This window comes from Symphalangus syndactylus, chromosome 14 (assembly GCF_028878055.3).
Source record: "Symphalangus syndactylus isolate Jambi chromosome 14, NHGRI_mSymSyn1-v2.1_pri, whole genome shotgun sequence".
Taxonomy (NCBI): domain Eukaryota; kingdom Metazoa; phylum Chordata; class Mammalia; order Primates; family Hylobatidae; genus Symphalangus; species Symphalangus syndactylus.
In genome coordinates, this window is record NC_072436.2 from 36,443,723 (window position 1) to 36,454,146 (window position 10,424).

General features: G+C 50.0%; 1 non-coding gene across 1 annotated transcript; it reads right to left on the minus strand.

The window, feature by feature from the left end:
* Positions 1-3,482: 3,482 nt before the first annotated feature.
* On the minus strand, positions 3,483-3,544 carry LOC129463305 (U7 small nuclear RNA). Its single transcript, XR_008651101.1, has one exon. It is a non-coding gene; the product is annotated as a U7 small nuclear RNA (small nuclear RNA).
* Between the last annotated feature and the right edge of the window lie 6,880 nt (positions 3,545-10,424).

The following is a 10,424-nucleotide window of genomic DNA, read 5'->3' on the forward strand; positions in this document are numbered from 1 at the left end:
TCCATTCCTCCCCTCCCTGGGGAGAAAGAGAGGAGGAGCAGCTAGGCAGTGGGACAGTCTGTAACCCAGGCTCTTGAGGACAAAAAGGAACCTGTTGCCTGCCCAGTGCCTCCTCAGCTTGCAGGCCTGAGCAGATGGCCCCTTGTCCAGGGAGGCTTCACCACTCCCCCAGCCTGGGCCCAGGTACTTAGGCCATCGTCTCTTCACTCCCAGGACAGACCGGCTACTACTGCCCACTATTGGATATTCTGGGCCTGGAATACAGCAGGTGGCGCATATTTATTGAAAGAGTGATCAAATAGGTCAAGTCTATTCTGGATTCCTCTAAAGCTGATAACATTCTTTTATCAGGGCCTCCTTTGTTAAGTGAAAAGTCCAATCCAGTGCTGTCCAATAGAACTTTCTGTGATGATGGAAACGTTCTGTATCTGCATTGTCGAGTACAGTAGCCACCAGCCACTGGGGGTCATTGAGCACTTGGAATGTGACTAGTGTAACTGAGGAACTGAATTGTTCATTAACGATTTAATTACTTTTAAATAGCCACATATGGCCAGGGTTCCAAGTCTCATGCCTTCGCAAGTGTGAGGGGCAGTGGGGAAAGCTGGAGAAGTCGGCAGGGGCTAGGTCTGGAGCAGCCTGGGAGGCCTCCATAAGGCCCTGGGGAGCCATGGAGGCTCTGAGCAGGGGTGGATGCAGGAGGGATGATGGTATCCTAGGAGCATCACTCTCGTTGTGTAGTGCTGAATGGGCCAGAAGGGCCGCACAGAGGCCGGGGGAACATTTAGGGGCTACAGGTATTCTGATCATTCGGGTGAGAGATGACTCCCCTTGATTTTTCACCATGCCAGCATCCCTCCAAGCACCCCATCCCCATTTCCTCCCACCCAGCAGGCCAGACTCTAGAAAATTCTAGGCAGGGTCACCGACTAGGGGATTAAGTCTTTGAGAAGTGCCGTTTGGAGGCCGGGTGAGGTGGCTCACACCTATAATCCTAGCCTGCTGAGGCCAGCAGATCACTTGAGGTCAGGAGTTCGAGACCAGCCTGGCCAACGTGGTGAAACTCTGTCTCTACTAAAAATACAAAAATTACCCAGGCCTGGTGGCACATGCTTGTAATCCCAGCTACTCGGAGGCTGAGGCAGGAGAATTACTTGAGCCCAGGAGGTGGAGGTTGCAGTGAGCTGACATCGCACCACTGCACTCCAGCCCGAGAGACAGAGCAAGACTCCCGTCTCAAAAAGAAAAAAACAAATGCCTTTTGGTGAAGAAGCCCGTGTATTACAAACAGACAGTGGGTTACCTGTCTCCAGAGGCTGGGGAGGGTCTGTAGGACAGGGGAGCTGAAGGAGTGTGTAGCTGAGAAGGGCATGAAAGCCTCAGCAAAACCACACCTGCCGGGGCTCAGAGCATGGTCTAAGCAACGTTCTGCCAGGCTTTCAGCTTTGGTTTCTGAAGAGGCAGCCTGATCTTTGGTGAAAACATAGACAGAAGGACCCAAGTTTCATTCTGGCTCAGCTACTCATTTCCTGCGTAACCTTAGCCTCAGTCTCTCCACTTTTAAAATGGGGCTAATACCAGCCACCTATTGTCTGGGAAGAAGTGAGGAGCGTCTCTGCCTGGCCGCCCCGTCTGGGAAGTGAGGAGCTCCTCTGCCTGGCCGCCCCGTGTCTGGGTAGAAGTGAGGAGCTCCTCTGCCTGGCCGCTCCGTCTGGGAGGTCTACCACGGAGGCCAGAAGCAATGTGGGGGCTGGACGTGGTGGCTCACGCCTGTGGTCCCGGCACTCTGGGGGGCGAGGCGGGTTGATCACTTCGGGCTAGGAGTTCAAGACCAGTCTGGCCAACTTGGCGAAACATGAAGAATACAACAGACAAACCAACCAACCAACTCAGTGACAACAAAACAGGTCTACCCTGGAGTCATACTCTAATTTTTTCTATTTTCCTCCCTTTCTGATCCTTTATCCCACTTTCTTTTTCTTCCTCTTCCTTCTCCCTCTTCTTTGTCAAATAGAGGATTGAGTTATTATCACTGATCCATATAAAGTCCCTCTCTCATTTATTTTAACTCCCACCCCCCATTTCTATTCCCCAACTTCCCATGTGCAACCTTCCTAATATGTTTGATACGCATCTTTTTGTTTGTATGTATTTTTAGAAAATGTTTATTGTTTTTGTATGCAAAAAAAATTAATAAAAAAAATAAATAAATAAAAATAAAAATAAAATGGGGCTAATAACACATATGTCTGAGGATTGTTGCGAGGATGAGAAATGATGTAAATAACATGTATAGGCTGGGCGCAGTGGCTCACAGCTGTAATCCCAGCACTTCAGGGGACCAGGGTGGAAGGATCACTTGAGCTCAGGAGTTTGAGAATAACCTGGCCAATAAAAAAATCCCATCACTACAAAAAAATAAAAAAAATAGCTGGGTGTGGTGGTGTGTGCTTGTAGTCTCAGCTACTTGAGTCTTCGAGGTTGAGGCTGCAGTGAGCCATGATCACGTCACACTGCACCCTAGCCTGAGCAACAGAGCAAGATCCTTTCTCAAAAAACAAAACATGGATTTAACATATACTTTGGCGCCATAGAAAAAGAACGAGATCATGCCTTTTGCAGAGACATGGATGGAGCTGGGGGCCGTTATCCTTAGCAAACTAACACGGAAGCAGAAAACCAAATACCGCATGTTCTCACCTGTAGGTGCCCGTGCTAAGTGATGAGAACACATAGATGTGTAGAGAGAAACAACACGCACTGGGGCCTATCGAAGAGGGGAGGGTGGGAGGAGGGAGAAGATCAGGAAAAATAGCTAATGGGTGCAAGGCTTAATACCTGGGTGATGAAATAATCTGTACAACAAACCCCTATGACACAAGTTTACCTATGTAACAAACCTGCATGTGTGCCCCTGAACTTAAAAGTTAACAAGATCTATATACTGGCTGAGTGCAGTGGCTCACGCCCGCAATCCCAACACTTTGGGAGGCTGAGGCGGGCAGATCACGAGGTCAGGAGATCGAGACCATTCTGGCCAACATGGTGAAACCCCGTCTCTATTAAAAATACAAAAAAAAAAAAAAAAATTAGCTGGGCGTGGTGGCATGCACCTGTAGTCCCAGCTACTTGGGAGGCTGAGGCAGGAGAATCGCTTGAACCCAGGAGGCAGAGGCTGTAGTGAGCCAAGATCATGCCACTGCACTCCAGCTTGGGTGACAGAGCGAGACTCTGTCTCAAAAAACAAAAACAAAACAAAAACCTGTATACTTAGCCTAATACAGAGCTTGACATGTAACAGGAGCCGTAGGATTGGTACCTAATAATATTAATAACTGATTTGGCAAAGCTTGGTTCAGGTCACTTTTGTGCCGCATTTTTAAGGACTCAGTCTTTCCCAATATACACAATACTTATGACGTCTTTAGGCACTGTAGGTACTGTAATAATTATTGTTGTTGTTTTTTTTTAAATTTTTTTCAGGGGGCTTTCTGGTAAAAACTGGAAAGGCTGCTAGACGAATACTAAAAGAGCTGTAACATTAATAATTATTGTTTTGTCTGCCCACCGGGCTTTCCTTTTCCCCTTCTGGTAGCACAATCCACTTCCCCCACTATAGATCAGGCATGTGACCTAGGTCTGACTGGGACCAAACAGGGCCCATGAAAACCTCTTGATGTTGAGAGAGAGAAGCCAGCCCTCTTTCCAAATCTGAGCTGCAAATGGCCACCTTCTCTGCCATGTGGATAGAGCAGAAGTGAAGCAAAGACAAAGAAAAAGAGTCTTGGAGACTTTGGGTCCTGCCCCAAAGCCACAGTATTTGCCTTAGTGCCCCTCCCAGTTATGTGAGCTAGAAATTTCCTTTTTGGCTTAAGCTAGTGGGAATATGGCTTCTGATCTTTGTAAAGAAGACTCCAGGCCGGGTGCAGTGGCTCACACCTGTAATCCTAGTGCTTTGGGAGACCAAGGAGGAAGGACTGCTTGAGCTCAGGAGTTTGAGACCATCTTGGGCAACATAGTGAGACCCCGTCTCTACAAAAAAATAAAAAGAAAAATATTAGCAGGAGTAGTGATGTGTGCCTATCGTCCTAATTACTTGGGAGGCTGAGACAAGAGGATTGCTTGAGCCTGGGAGTTCTGGGCTGTAGTGTGCTATGCCGTTCTGGTGTCTGAACTTAGTGGCATCAGTATGGTGACCTCCCAAGAGTGGGTGATCACCAGATTGCCTAAGCAGGGGTGAACCTGCCCAGGTAGGAAACAGAGCAGATTAAAACTCTTGTGCTGATCAATAGTGGGATCATATCTGTGAATAGCCATTTGCGCTACAGCCTGGGCAACATAGTAAGACCCCATCTTTTAAAAAGAGAAGAAGAGGAAGACTCCTGCCCAGTACAGGCACTCATGTCCTTGAAGTTCAGGGAGGTCAGGAGAGTCATCTGAGCACAGAGCAGTTAGTGGTAGAACTATTAATAGAACTTAGACTTGTCTGGTCATCTCTGAATTTACCATAAACTATACCATACATTCCACTGTTCACTCACAAATAATAATTGAGTGCTTACTATATGCCAGGCACCAAACCAGCATCTCATTTTTCCTCTGCATCTGCTGAAAGATTCTCCCTCCCCAGCTTCACTACCGGTCTCTAGGAACCCTTGAGTCAGGGGAAGACAGCCAGGTAAAGAAACAGCCTTTCTCTACCAGGATAGAGCCCAGCACACTCACTGTCTTCCCAGAATCAGTACTTCCAGAACTCTTTAAGTGCTAAGGATGCAAGAAGAGCCAGCGAGCTACCCACCCACCTACCCTCATACTTACCTGCCTACCTACATTCTGTGGTTCTGCCCAGCATGGAGTAAGTCCTAGCCCTGGCCCAGGGACCCCAGTTGGGCCCCTGCCTGCACACCTCTCTGAGCAACTGTGCTCCTGTTGCCCTCATGTCTGTAGTGATCATTTTGGGGGATACTGAAGTTGTTTTCAAAGTGCTTTTGGGCTGGGCACAGTGGCTCATGCCTGTAATCCCAGCACTTTGAGAGGCTGAGGTGGGCAGATCACTCAAGCTCAGGAGTTCAGGATCTGCCTGGGCAACATAGTGAGACCCTGTCTCTGTAAATAAATAAAAGTACTTTTGATCTAAATTCTCCTGAGTGTTCCCTTTCTTTACTTTGAAAAGCTGGTTGAAGAGAGAGGTGGCAGCAGCAGAAGGATGTCAGGACTGTAGTTTCCAAGTCTGGTCCTCAGAACACCCATGGACCATGATGATGATCACCATGTCATCATTGGTGACAAAAAAAAAGAGAAACACAACCTATGGCATGAGCATTTTTTTTTTTTTTTTTGGAAACAGAGTCTTACTCTGTCACCTAGGCTGGAGTGCAGTGCCGCGATCTCAGCTCACTGCAACTGGCATGAGCTTTTTCTGTGCAAAACTATTCCATTTAAGGGCCATCTTTTAAATGGAAGTCAAGTTCTTCCTCCTTTCTTGGTGTTAAATTATATTTTCTTGGCTGGGCGAGGTGGTGGTGGTTGGTATTCTCCACACTTTGGAAGGCCGAGGCGGGTGGGTAACCTGAGGTCAGGAGTTCGAGACCAGCCTGGCCCACATGATGAAACCCCGTCTCTACTAAAAATACAAAAAATTAGCTGGGCGTGGTGGCGGGCACCTGTAATCCTAGCTACTCGGGAGGCTGAGGCACGAGAATCGCTTGAATCCGGGAGGCAGAGGTTGCAGTGAGCTGAGATCACACCACTGCATTCCAGCCTGGACAACAAGAGTGAAATTCCATCTCAAAAAAAAAAAAAAAAAAAAAAAATATATATATATATATATATATATATATATACACACACACGTATATATACACATATATGTGTGTATATATATTCTTTCAAGTCACTTGATTTTGCTGGGCCTCAGTTTACTCATCTTTAAAATGGGGTGAGACGGGCAGGGTGGTTGGCCTGAAGGATCCCTAAGGGCCTTTCCAACTCCAGTATTCCTACTGGGGCCAAATGCACGCTGCCTGGGACTATGCCTCTCTCATAACCTGGGCCACCTCCCAACTCCCACCCTACTCACCCCAGCACCCGCTCCCCTGTGCCCCCCACCAGCCCTTCTACTTAGCTCCACAATGTGTGCCCTCCTAAGTGTCCTCTGGGGAGAAGTGCCCCTTCACCACGCACTCTGGATTCCCAGGAGATACAGTGGATAAAAGGCAAACATGGGTTTCAGACATTCTAATGTGGATTTGCCCAGCTTCCATGCAGCCAGGAAGTTGGAGGGACAGAAGGTGGGAGATGAGGAGCAAAAGCACAACAGGCACCAGGGTAGGGGCTGGGTGGGGAAAGAGCATTGAAAGAGAGGGAGGTTCTGGCCGAGTCATAATAGCATAGATTCCTAGGACATCTGAGCTGCTGGGCTCCGAGGCTGCCTTGTCCTGTCTCCTCACATTATAGATGAGGAAATTAACGCCCACGGAGGGGAGAGCAGTCTATGAATGGAGGGGAGAGGGTAACTACATTTTTCATCTAGCAGCTCCTCAGCTAAGGGAAAGTCCTGCCCGTGGGAAGGAATCAAGGAAGAGAGATTGGGAAACCGAGGCCAGAGCACTAAGTTAGGACTGACCAGGACAAGGGCCCCAGGCTCCCGTGAGGCTGTGTTCCTGCTCCCCCACCTGCTTTCTGCTCCAGTCCCTTCTCCGGTCTCCTTTCCTTTGCCTGTAGACCTCAGCTCTGCTCTCAGAACAGACTTTTCTCCCCAGGGCACATCCACTTTTGCACCCCAAGAGGATCCAGGGATAAAGAAGGCACCAGGCAATCCCAAACACTGGGGCTGGGTCCCAGGGAGAACAACTGAGCCAGGTGTCTCATCTGTGAACCTCCCGTCACCTTCAGCCCTGAGATGCAATGGCAATAATCCATGGCCACTTTGGAAGCCTCTCTCATATACTGTCAGCTTGCATCTGCGGCACCTGCAGCTCTTGGTGGGGGCTCATTTTTATATTTAATTTTTTACAGACAAGGTTTCTCTTGCCCAGACTAGAGTGCAGTACTGCAATCATGACTCACTACAGCCTTGAACTCCTGGCTCAAGCAATCCTCCTGCCTCAGCTTCTTGAGTAGCTGAGACTACAGGGCACACCGCCATGTCTGGTTGTTTTTTAAATTTTTTGTAGAGACAGAATCTCACTATGTTTTTCATGTGGGTCTCGAACTTCTTGGCCTCAAGCAATCCTCCTGCCTTGGCCTCCCAAAGTGTTGGGATTACAGGCATGAGCCACTGCACCCAGCTGGAGGATCATTTTTAAAGCAATGATGTCATGACCAGAGAGAAACCAGCCCCACAGTTCCCAGATCAGCCTGGGAGATGCCCACCAACTTAGGAAGGCTTCCAGCAAAGAGGCCTTGGGCAGGCTGGGTGATCTCCCAAGCCCTAGGCTGTGCCTGCCCTTGATTGCACAGAATGTTCACTGCCTGGGAAGCTGGGAGCTGGGACAGCTGGGTGACCTGGAAATGGAGGGGCTGAGGAGCTCCAGGCTGGCCTGCTCCTCCTTGCCACCCTCTTCCTGATAACAACAGACAAGGCCGGGAGGCTCCTGGGAGCCTGCTGCCTAATTCCCAGGGCCTGGCAGCCAGCCCTGCAGCTGATGCAAGGCCAGGGGTGGGTGAGCTCAGCCTGTTCCCAGCACCCAGAGCCTCTTTGCACCTGGTATGCCCTTGAAAATGCATCTGTTCATGCCCCCTCTGCCTCAGCCTCCTAGGGTCCAGCGCTATTCCTTCTGAAAGCATAGGAGGGCCACCTAAGGATCTGGAAGCAGGCCTTGCTTGGGGGATGGGGTGGGAATTAGGCAGCAGGTTCCCAGGAGCCTCCTGGCCTTATCTGTTGCTATCAGGGAGAGGGTGGCAAGGAGGAGCAGGGCAGCCTGGAGCTCCTCAGCCCCTCCATTTCCAGGTCATTTCTGAGCGTCTCTGAGTCAATCCCGCACCTTCGCATGGGCAGCCTAAGAGCAGTGCAGGGACCAGAGCGCTGCCTCCAGGGACCTCTGCAGTGGAATAGAGGGGCGGGGCTCCCTATGGGCTCTGCCCAATGTAGGAAGGCTGGGGCCTATCACTCTTCAACAGCCCTCAGGTGCCATCAGCTCAGGACCAGGATTCATTCAGCATCTGCTTACTAAGAGCTCTGTAATGAGAATGTGACAAATAACAACTCGACGCATATCAAATGCATGCCTCATCTTACAAAGTGCTCTTGTGATTAGTGTTTTGAGGGATCCTAGTGACGATGCTGTAACGTAGAGAGGCCCTAGGTGGAGAAGCTGAGGCCCAGCGAGCTGAAGTGGCAGCACCAGTAGTCACACCACAAGGTCTTCCCATATCCTCCTGCTACTTTAGTCCTGCCCCATACACATGCACTGAGCAGGAGGCAGGCTTCCCGCCACATGCTCGACTGTCACAGGACACCAGCTGGGACAGGGAGCAGAGAACAGTGTTTCCCATGGGCAGTGGCAGATGTAGGAGGCTGGGAGACCAGGACTTGTGGATTTAGGGTAGTGGCATGCCAGAGCCACACCTGTCTGGGAGGGACTGGAGACAGGCTGAGGAGCAGGGAGGGTACCTGGAGCACTGGAGCTGTGCCTCCCTTTACTATAGCTGTTTGCTTAGACAATACTCAACTGTCCTGCTGAGCTCAGGCTGGCACCAGTGGGATTGGGTCTATTGCCTGGGAATTGAGGCTGGCTACAGGACCGGCTCCTCCAGTTCTGGCCAAGGACCAGTGGCCGTGGCCATCACTGGCCTCCTTGCTGATGCCAGGATTGAACAAGGCCTTTCCAGTCTGCCCATTGTATCTGGGGCCTTCCCTTTCTCTTCAACCCCGTCTTACCGTCTCTGGGGGACCATGCACCCACCTTCATGACTCCCGGCCAACCCTCCCAGCAGCTCTTGCAGCATATGCAACTTCTGCTGCTGGTGAGCTCAGGCAGCTGGACCCATGGGCAGGTGAGAACATGGGGTCCTGCGCAGGAGGCCAACTGCACCCACCTCTCCCAGACTTAGGCCTGACAGGGAGGCCTGCGGTGCAGATAAGGGCTCGCTGGAAAGAGCGATGAGGAGGCCCAGCCTGCTGAGCACTCCAAGTCCTCCTACCCTCCTGTCCTTTCACTGAGAGGAGATCTAAATAATAAAGTTTAGCTGGGCGTGGTGGCTCATGCCTGTAATCCCAGCACTTTGGGAGGCCGAGGCGGGCAATCACCTGAGGTTTGGAGTTTGAGACCAGCCTGACCAACATGGAGAACCCAGTCTCTACTAAAAATACAAAATTAGCCAGGTGTGGTGGCACTTGCCTGTAATCCCAGCTACTTGGGAGGGTGAGGAAGGAGAATCGCTTGAACCCAGGAGGTGGAGGTTACGGTGAGCTGAGATCATGCCATTGCACTCCAGCCTGGGCAACAAGAGCGAAACTCCATCTCAAAAAAAAAAAAAAAAGAATAAAGTTTAACTCCTGATTCTGCCCCAACCCTCAACCAATTCCTAGAAACTTCAATCACTTGAATCACTTTTTACTTTTTTTCTTTGAGACGGAGTTTCACTCTATGCCCAGGCTAGAGTGCAGTGGCATGATCTCAGCTCATTGCAGCCTCCGCCTCCCGAGTTCAAGTGATTCTCGTGCCTCAGCCTCCCGAGTAGCCGGGATTACAGGTGCCCGCCACCACGCTCAGCTAATTTTTGTACTTTTAGTAGAGACAGCATTTCACCATGTTGGCCAGCCTGGTCCTGAACTCCTGACCTCAGGTCATTGGCCCGCCTCAGCCACCCAAAGTGCTGGGATTACAGGAATAAGCCACCACGCCTGGCTCACTTGAATCACTTTTAAGTTTGAATTCTCTTTATTTGTTACTAGATGTTACAATCACATGGTACTACATTTAAAAAGTGCAAAAGAGTATAATACAGAGAAAATCAATTCTCCCCCCACGCACCTGTGGCTCAGCTGTCCCGTTCTCCACCCTCCAGGGGCAAGCAGTGCTACCAGTCTTTTGTATGTCTTTCCAAAGATAAGGCTCCATTAACCACTGAATTTTTGTATTATCTGAGCTCACACAGCAAGGTCACAACTCGCTTAACTCTTTTGCTTGGGATGAGGAAGGACAAACTCCTCTGCTTTGAATATTCCTTGAGAACCAAAAGGAAATGACCAGAGACAGGCTCTTCCCATCACAGGCCCCCGCTCCAGTTCTCTCTCCCCTCACAGCCCTCCACCTGTTACCCCACTGGACGCCCAAGGCAGAAGTGAAGAACAGATGGTATTGGCCTCCTTGTTTCTTAGGAAAGCTGAGGATCCAAGAATTAAGGAGACTCAAGGTCACAGCTAACTGGGGCACCCTCAGTTTTTCATATCATTGCCCCACTTCCCTATTATCTTCTCT